The 10,307-nt window shown below is 40.8% G+C and overlaps 1 long non-coding RNA gene across 1 annotated transcript; it reads right to left on the bottom strand.

Annotated features, from left to right (window-relative positions):
* Nucleotides 1-4,542: 4,542 nt before the first annotated feature.
* On the bottom strand, nt 4,543-5,857 carry LOC146310338 (uncharacterized). The gene is made up of 2 exons (XR_014772502.1): nt 5,703-5,857; nt 4,543-5,100 (listed from the first exon to the last, which is right to left on the bottom strand). It is a non-coding gene; the product is annotated as an uncharacterized LOC146310338 (long non-coding RNA).
* Nucleotides 5,858-10,307: the final 4,450 nt, after the last annotated feature.

Below are 10,307 nucleotides of genomic sequence, written 5' to 3'. Positions count from 1 at the left end.
TTGCTCAGTTAATATAGACTAGCAATTAATTAAAAATATAATCTGCAACATTTTCTTAAACAAAGAGATCTGACTAGATCAACCAACTGCACATAAACACACTGAGAAAAAAAATGAGTTGATGCTGAGAGAAACAAATGTCTGAACCAAATTTACAACCATTATTGTACCTTATTAACATTCCCTTTCCCATGTTGTTGTGTTCTTTCAGCTGTCCTATTTTCACAATCACAACCTCGCCACTACCAGTGTTTCGATACACTGACCACATTAAGTACCTTTACACACCCCTTCCATCACCTTCTTACAGACATACTGTATACATTACAGTAGCTAATGGATCGTGAACCATATGGCTACCTACACACTGCTACATGTTGTCTTGATTGAGAAAAGAGGTCTCTCACACACACACACACACACACACACACACACACACACACACACACACACACACACACACACGCTTAAAGTTTACAGCACACTCTCATTCTTGGGGTTGCTGTATTTATCTACTGCTGTAATCGGACTTTTGGCCACACCACTAATAATGATGATTACTGAAAACTGCACATGATATGATGCCTGTCAGACTGATGTCAGGACACACTGTGTTAGTGACTTTACAAAATGAATATCACAATGTATTGAAGATTACTCTCATAGACTTCCATGACAAAGGGACTCCCTAAAAACTTGCTACTTCACCTGAGGGTGTTGCCACACCAGGACTGGCAGGACTTTAAGGCCGTTTCTCAATACCAAGTACGCCAAGTTTGGAGTTACAGACTTGGCAGTTCGGACTTAGCAAGTTCGACCTGGGAGTACAGTCTCTCGAGGACGGCAGGACGCAGGACAGTCATTCTGCAATTGGGACGGCAGCGTACTTGATGACATCATCATCTCAGCTCGGCTTGGCTTAGCCACTTCCGGTTATTTTCACCATTAATGTATATTTGAAATAAAACGAAATATGATATGAAACAACCCCGTATCTTTTGGTTTTCATCATATAATAAAATATTAATATTTATTTTCACTGACTTGTGGCCTATATATAAAGAGCCAGTGGCGGGAAAACCATCTGTGGAGGGTCATGATTGCAGTAGTGGCGCTAAATTGAGATTTAAGACGGTGAAAAACGATATAATATGGATCAGATAATGACAGCTATCACCATTGGGTCGTTGTACCAAGCAGCTGAAGAGGAGGCTTCTGAACTGAGGAGGCGGATCCGTATGAGACGAGCTACGATGCAGAGGAGGATGGAGAGGAGGCGTGCTTTATTGGCATGTCTCTCTGGCACAGTATGTTTGTCTATTCATTGAGCTTTTTTGTCAGGCTGTCTACCAATTTACATAGAACTTGACAGTTTACTTGGTACCCCTACATTAAACATTTTATTTAGAGATGTTGATTAATATTTTATCAACTGTGGTTTGTGGTGATGTTGAAATGTACTGGGTTATACTGGCTGGACAAATACCTTTCAAAAACAGATTACATTAAAAAAAAAACAATTACTACTATTACACTGCTAAAATATTACTCAATTACAATTAAAAGTATTGGTGTTAGAAAAATACTTAAGTAAAAGTACTGTAAGTACTTGTAAGTATTTGTAAAAAAAAAAAAAAAAACTCAGACTATTAGTAACTTTTAACTGATGATGTCACCATCACCTCTCCAGAGGCTCTAAATTTTCTGTATTTTGCTTTACCAATAGTTAAAACACTAACAATCAATTAATCATTAATAATTGATTTGATACAAAACAAGTGTTTTTTCCCTCATTTTGATTGGCTCTTTTTTTTCTCTCATTTCAAGTTTTTATTTCCTTATTCAGCAAATGTTTCCAGCAGACAAAACAAAGCTAGATGAAGTGCAGTTACTGCCACAACAATTGATTTATAAATAATGGACAATGCAAACGTGCCAATGTTGAAACTATATACACACTATACACTAAACTTTCACTATTTGTAATTAATTACTTCCACCCCTGGCTATAACATTACTGACACTGTAGAGCTGTAACACAAAGTTACTAATATTGAAATGGTTTAGCCCACTGTTTCCCAAACTTTTTTTTTTTTTTTAAAGATGTATTTTGATGTCTGTGATACAGTAATCATGTAGGCTACAGTAACTTCTTGTCTCAGAACCTTACACAGCCTATCAAGTTATGAAAGAACTAGAAACGTTCTCAAGCACCTGAACAAACAGGTCATATGTTAGAGGGAAATGTAATTGAAATTCTTAACAGTTCGTATCAGACACTTCAAATTTAAAAAGACAATTCATATTTAGAACAAAGTTTAATACATATAAAATAAATATTGAATAAATATTAAATACTAAAAACACAAATATAACAACAACTAATAAACAATTATTTTTTAACAGGACCAAAGTCCCTTGCAGAGGTATGCACAAATTAATTATAATGTGCCTATCCTGGCCACATTCTTCTCTGGAGCAGAGCTGAAACCGGCCTTCAGGCTATCCAGGGACAGCATCACCATGCTGCTCCAGATACTGCCCCGGGGAAAAGCACATGGATGGAGCCATGAAGTTGAGCTGCTTGTCACGCTCTACTGGCTTGCCTGTGGAACCTCCTACAGGGTAACGGCAGACATCTTTGCCATGCCACTCGCCACAGTGTGCAGGATTGTGCACAAAGTCATCGAGGACATGATGACCATCCTCCATAGGGTGGTCCATTTCCCCACAGCAGAGCAGATGGAGGAGGTGGGGGCTGGCTTTGCTCACCTTGCTGGCCATGATACTTTTCAGTATGCTGCTGGTGCCATTGATGGGTGCCATGTGAGGATTCTTCCTCCTGCAGAGCCACAGAAGAGAAGCTACATAAACAGAAAGCTTTTCCCCTCTGTCATCCTGCAGGGCATTTGTGATGCCAAAGGCAAATTTCTGGATGTTTTCATTGGCCAACCAGGATCGGTGTATGATGCACTTGTCCTCCGCAGATCCCCGATGTACCACCAGGCCCTGTATCCACCAGCTGGGTACTTCTTGTTGGGAGATGGAGGATACCCATGCCTGCAGCGTCCTGTTGCGATTATGACACCATATCACCAGCCTGTAGCAAGTAAGAACACACTCATTCTCATTACACACACACACACATGCACACACATTGTGTTGTTACATACAACAATACATTTTCTACATGAATTCTAATTAACAGGCCAAGTTGAAGCCCGATACAACAGGCACCATGCACGGGCACGGAACATTATTGAGCGCACCTTTGGGATCCTGAAAACACGGTGGCGCTCAATATTCTTGAGGGCCCTCGAGATCCGGCCTCGATTTGCCCCAAAAGTAGTAGGTGCCTGCTGCATCCTGCACAACATCTGTGTGGCAGCAGGGGACATCCTGGAGGAGGAAGAGGAAGAAGAAGAAGGCCTGGGCCCAGACGACGAGGATGACCCCGGCAACAATGAGGTGGATGAGAGGGACCTGTCAGGGAACGGTGTCCGAACAAGGCTGGCTGCCCAGCTCTCTGCTCCTGAGGAGCTGCCTGCATGTCTGGGTGAACATGACTACATCTAGAAAGAAACCCTCTCCAGATGTAGTCATGTTCACTGGAGTTAAAATATTTAAAACATAATTTAGATGCTATTATATATACTGTATAGATTAGATATATAAGAGATGAGATTGATGTGTGTGTGTATATGTTGAATGTGTTGAATGTTCTTTTTCTGGCTAATTTAAATTCAGCTGCATGACTGTAAATAATTGTAAATATGTTGTATATTCATTTGTTGCAATGTTCTTTTTCTGGTTTTGGCTAAATTAAATTCAACTGCACTGCACTATTAATAACTGTATATCACTGTAAAAAAAAATATGTATGTTTGGTTGTAAATATACACAATACACCACGCTTTCAAAAATGAATTCCATGGATTCAATATTAAACATAACAAAATTTAATAACAACATTAACAAACATTTTAAAACAACAGTAACTATTTAAAATTTGTCCACAAGCTTCTCAAACAGAGATAAATAGCGCTCCGCTCTGGCTGTTGCTGCCCTCTCTCTCTCCTCCTCTCTGGCCACACTGCAAAATTTTTCGTTGTGAATTTACAATAAATAATTGGATAAGTTTTGCATGACTTTCACAGTAGGAATTACAGCAATATACTGTGAAATATACTCACAGCAATTTACTGTAATTTTATATCTGTGATATTACAATGCATTGTTGGAAAAGCACAACTGAACACTGTAACTTTACAGCTTCAGTGACAAAGCAATTACAGTGATATTACAGTACATTATTGGGGAATTACAACCTTTTGCTGTACATCATTACAACAAGGCCCTGTACTTTTACATTGTGTACGTGAAAATAATGTACAAGTTGACAATAATTTACTGTGAATTTACAATGTATACTGTGGAAGTCATGCTAAAATTGTCCAGTAATTTACTGTAAAAGTAATGCAGATGAAGCTTCCATTTACTGTGAATTTACAATCATTGTAAACAAACAACTCTGAGGTAAAGTCAATGTTAGCCCAATGGCATATTTAATAACAAATAAATATTGTACAGCAGTACAGTACAATATGTACAGCAGATGCCAAGAACTTCAAGAATTCAAGAAATTCAACTTTCTAGTCATAAAAGCCATCTTAAAATGCAGAAAATGCAGAGAAATTGTGCAAACTTGCAATTCAACTACTTGTTTCACAATTCAACTATTTAACTAGCTGTGTCACAAAAACAGTAATGGACAGGATGGGAATAAGGCCTTCATGGCAAGATAAGAGAGGAAGGGAGAGAGCGATGAAGGGATGTCGTAAAGGGGTCAGGCGCTCCTCTCAGTCTCAAACATTATAACAACAGCGTTGTGTAAAAATCTTGTAGTGCAAAGTTGTCTTAAAAAATTACATAAAGAACTAGGCTACTCAAAACTGAGCCTGACAACTACTGCTGCAAAAAAAAAACTATGATGCCCACTCAAAGTCAATAAGTTTCCTCAAAAGGGTGCTCACATGACGGTTCATTGTTGTCCGCTTCTTGGTCTTTGAGCCTCTTTCAGGATTGATGCCCAGGAAGCACCTGTTAATAAGCAAAGATAGTTTCAGTTTTAAACAGACTTACAGTATGTATTGCAGGCAACATTTATCAAGGTGTTCACCTGTGCTTTTTCCCACATCAAACCCTGATAGATTTATAATCCAAACTTGTTAGATCTTCCTGTCACCATAATTTTTTTTAGCCAAGTGGTTGATGAGAGGCCCTATCAACGTGCGCCGCCACTGAAATGCTTCTTCACGCAATTGACCAGTTGGTAAATTAAACCAAACCCTGTTGAAAGTATGACAAACACATCCTTTTCAATTAAGGGTCTGAGAGCATTTTGTTCTGCTTTTAAAGAAAATTTCCTCTACTTCATTCAATACATTCGCATTTTGCAATAGACGTTTCGAAATCACATAGCCTGCCCCAAAACAGAATAAACAGCTGTGATTGGACCAGCAGGTATTTGTCAGCATAACGTGTAGATACCCATGAATATGAGTTTGCGAGATCAGTCTAGTCTCACCAGGCTAGCCTCAGGTACCTCGTTTGTCAGCATTTTAGACCTCAAGACAATCATTGAGTTGGAAGCCTGTACTATAATGTGAATTACAAGATTAAATGTGATCTTTATAAAATACCTTTGAATGAACTCCAGCGTCGACGATCCAGCGGCAGGATACTCAAGGTTGAAGACGTAATAGCTGCTGAAGAAAGCAGCTACTCCGTGTAAAAAGAAAGGGTGTGGGCCCATCACGACATGTCCCTCGATGGATATAAGCCATCCAGAGGGCTTCATCATTGTGGTGGCAACCTTTCTTCCGTTCAGTGTTCTTGTAATTACCACCACTATTAAGCAGTCCCTTGGCAATAAGCTTGACATAAAAAGAATCTTCTGAGGCAGTAACTTCGTTCAAAAACTTTACTTGAAAAAGTATAAACAAAGGTACAAGATTCTCTTTCAGCTCAACTAGGCTCATCATCAAAAAACTGTATTGCTCCTTAGGCTGCTTAAACTGGTTTGAGAACTAAGTGGCTGTGATGTCACCTGCAGCGTCATTAAAGGAGCGTTTCAAAATTTTTTAAAGGAAAATTACTAAAGTAGTATTAGCCATAGCAATATCAATATGGCTCCTACATTTCCAGCCCCTAATTGCTTATGCTGAATGCAAAACAATTATCAAATATTATTTAACATGAGAGCCATACAACCTTCAACCTAATATCTGTGGTACTGTTACATGTACATCATAATACACAAAGATGAAAAACTAAATATATAAGCTCTTATTCACTTTCTCAAAGTGTTCACATTGCATGTTTCAGCAGGCACAGTTTGTTTATAGGTCTGTCCAGTACGTTAGTCTTAGTCTGCACACTGACTCGCCTCACTGCACCACTGGAGTCAGGTAATGTCTTTATTACTCAACCCATATTCCAGGAGTTGCGAGGGGCAGATTCATCTATTATCAGTACAATATCTCCCGGTGAGAAGTTTCTCTGTGGTGTGAGCCACTTTTGTCTCTCCTGAAGGAGTGGCAGATATTCTCTTGTCCATCTAGTCCAAAACAGATCGGCCATATACTGTATCTGCCTCCATCGCCGCCGTGCATACTGATCCTCTTTTTCAAAGACTCCTGGTGGGATGTTGGGTTGTGTTTTCATAAGCAACAAGTGATTATGTGTTAAGGCTTCAACATCATTAGGATCACCTGATGAGTGTGTTATCGGTCTGTTATTGATGATGGCTTCAATTTCACACATGATAGTTTGGAGTCCTTCATCATCTAGTGTCTGTTGCTGTAGCACAGAGTTCAAGACTTTTCTCACAGTACGGATTTGTCTTTCCCATACGCCGCCTTGGTGTGAGGCTGCTGGGGTGTTGAAAATCCACTTGATGCCTTTTTTCGTCATGGTGTTCTGCATTTTGATCTGATCCAGGTTTTCCAATGCTTGCGCAGCTCTTTTTCTGCTGCAACAAAGTTTGTGCCATTGTCTGAGCGTAAGATTTTTACTTGTCCTCTTCTGCATATAAACCTACGTATGGCGTTGATGCAGGAATCTGTATCCAGGCTGTGAGCTATCTCAATGTGAACAGCTCTCACAGTGAAACAAGTGAAAATCACACCATATCGTTTAACCAGACTCCTTCCACGTTTAACCTCAAATGGCCCGAAGAAGTCAACCCCCACGTTGGTAAAGGGTGGCTGATCAGGTAGTTGTCTGTCTTCAGGGAGGTCTGCCATCTTTTGTCTTCCAGCTTTAGCATTGAGTCTTCTGCACACAATGCACTTGGAGATAATCTTCCTCACAGCTGAATTAGCTTGAGGGATCCAATATTTTTGTCGCAGCATTGCCAGCATATAGTTGCGACCACAGTGTCCAACTTCTTGGTGGATGTGTTGCAGTATGAGGTTGGCTACAGGTGAACTTTTAGAGAGGATGGCTGGATGTTTAGCCTCTTGTGGCATTGCAGCTTTATTAAGCCGTCCTCCAACTCTTAGTATACCATCCTGCAACACGGGGTCAAGTTTGTAGATCTGGCTCTTTTTCTTGATTAAAGCATTTGCTCTCAGAGCACAGATTTCTTCAGTGTAGTCCTGTGACTGACTTATCCGTATGAGCTCTGTTTCTGCTTCATTCAGCTCTTTCAGTGTCAACGGATGTTGTTGAATTGATTTGAATTTCTTCATGTGCTGTGCAATGAGCTTTCTCTGGTTTTCAGGGTTGTTCTCAGACTGACTGATTGTAGTTTCAAGCTCCTTTTTCTTGTTTTTCAGTAACATTAGAATCTCTTTTAGTCTGAGAAACCATGCAACTGCCTTTTTTAGTCGTTGCCATGTCGAGTAGTAAGAGATAAGCTTGTTGATAGTGTCGTAGCTCTCTTGCGTGCTAGTCATGCTCACTCTGGCACATGTTTTGACTTCCGGGTCTTTTTCTGTTGTCAAATCTTTTTCATCCAGTTGTTCTGGCCACTCACTCTCAGGTTTCAGCAAGAAAGCCGGGCCGTGTATCCAGACTTTGTTCTGCATGAACTTCTTCACTTTGACTCCTCTTGAGCCCTGATCCGCTGGATTTAGTGCTGAGTTAATGTAGCGCCACTGGGTAGGATGAGAATGATCTCTTATTGTAGTGACTCTGTTGGCTACAAAGGTTTTGAAGTGAGCACTTTCATTTGAAAGATATCTGAGCACCGTAGTGCTATCAGTCCAGAAGACGGATTCCTGTAATGGAAACTTAAGTTCTTGTCTCAACATTCTATCCATTTTTACAGCCACGACTGCTGCCGTCAGTTCCAGTCTTGGTATTGTGACGTGTTTCAGAGGTGTCACTCTTGATTTTCCTAATAGAAGGGAACAGTGTTTTTTGTTTTCATGACTGGTAAGCAGTATGTAGGAAGCTGTAGCATAGCCCTCCTCACTAGCATCAGCAAAATGATGCAATTGTGCTGATTGTGTGGATCCAAACTCTTCTGTTTTGATGCATCTGGGTATGCTGAACTCTGCCAAACTCTCTAAGTCTGCTAACCATTCATGCCATCTTTTTGCATGTTCTCCTTCAATCTCTTCATCCCAACCATGTTTCTTTTTGCACAGGTCGCGCAAGATGAGTTTTGCTGGTAATATGAGTGGTGCCAAAAAGCCAAGGGGGTCAAAGACAGAACTTAATGTAGATAAGATTCCACGTCTGGTGACAGGCTTGTTTTGCATGTTTATCTGGAAGTTGAACCTGTCAGTCTCTGTACACCATTGCACACCGAGTGCACGCTCCATTGGGAGTGTGTTGTGGCTCAAGTCTAGGTCTTTGACTTCAGGTGCTCTTTTGTTATCTGGAATGGACAACAAGACTGTCTTGCTGTTACTCACCCACTTGGTGAGATGGAAACCTCCTCTGGTGCACAAGGCTGTGAGTTCTTGTATCAGACTGACTGCCTGATCACTTGTTTCCACTGCCTTCAGGCAATCATCAACATAAAAATGTCTTAGCACAGTGTCAACTGCCTCTGAACTCATAATCTCTTTTGCATCTTCCGCAGTTCTTCTCAGTGCGTAGGAGGCACAACTGGGTGAAGATGTAGCACCAAAAAGGTGTACTTTCATCCTGAACTCTTCCACTTCGCTGTTAAGATCACCCTCCATCCACCACAGAAACCACAGTAGATCTGTGTCTTCCTCCGGGACCCTCACTTGATAAAACATAGACTCTACATCTGCTATCAGTGCCACTGGATGCTCTCTGAATCTTAATAGGACACCAATGAGGTTGTTAGTGAAGTCTGGTCCTTGGAGCAACTGTTCATTTAGTGAGACACCCTGGTATGTAGCCGTGCAATCAAAGACTACTCTTATTTTCTTTTTCTTGGGATGATACACCCCGTGGTGGGGGATGTACCACACACGACCATCACAGCGACTGAGCTGCTCAGCTGGTATTTTCTCAGCATAGCCTTTGTCAATGATGTCTCTCATGAATGCTACATAGTCTTTATGGAAGTCTGGGTTTCTCTTTAACTTCCTCTTGAGATTGTCAGCCCGCTGCTGCGCCATGCAGCGATTATTTGGCATCTTGACATTTTCATTTCTCAGGGGCAACCTCAGACTGTAATGTCCATCAACTAATTTTGCTGAACTTGAAACCAGGTGCATGAACCTGTAATCATCCTGGGACATTTCCTCTTTTTCCTCACAGCTTCGTTCTGGGAAATCTGTGTTATACTGTTTCACTAATAGTTCTTCTATTTCACTCACCAGAATGCAATTAGCTGTGTAGCTCTGCAGCTTGCCATTGTCCGTTTTTGGGCCGTTGTCTCTTCTGAGAGGTCCGTTGATCACCCATCCCAGGGCTGTTATATGGCCCTTTACCATCGCTGTTTATGACTTGCCATGGCTCAATGGCTTTTGGGACGTTGGCACCAATAAGCATTCCCACTTCTGCTTTAATACATGGCAGGCGTACTTCTTTCAGATACTGCCATTTTGCAATATCTTCCTGTCGTGGTATGTTTTCTGTCTTCACTGGGATGTGGCTGTGTGTAAACACCTTTGGGAGCTCAATGTAGGTGTTTTCTTTAAGACCACACACCTCAAGATCTGTGAGAACAACACTCTTCATTAACTTGTGACTATCAGAGTTGTCTTGAGCCATTGTGTCAAGAAGATATTGGGTGCTCTTTCCTTTGAGATTTAGTTTTCTCTGAATGTCTTCAGTGCAAAATGTTGCTGTGCTACCAGGATCTATAAAGGCAT

This window comes from Lutjanus erythropterus, chromosome 19 (genome assembly GCF_056507025.1).
Source record: "Lutjanus erythropterus isolate fLutEry1 chromosome 19, fLutEry1.hap2, whole genome shotgun sequence".
NCBI lineage: Eukaryota > Metazoa > Chordata > Actinopteri > Lutjaniformes > Lutjanidae > Lutjanus > Lutjanus erythropterus.
The sequence above is the reverse complement of the archived record's forward strand: the minus strand, read 5'-3'. Positions and strand labels throughout refer to the sequence as shown.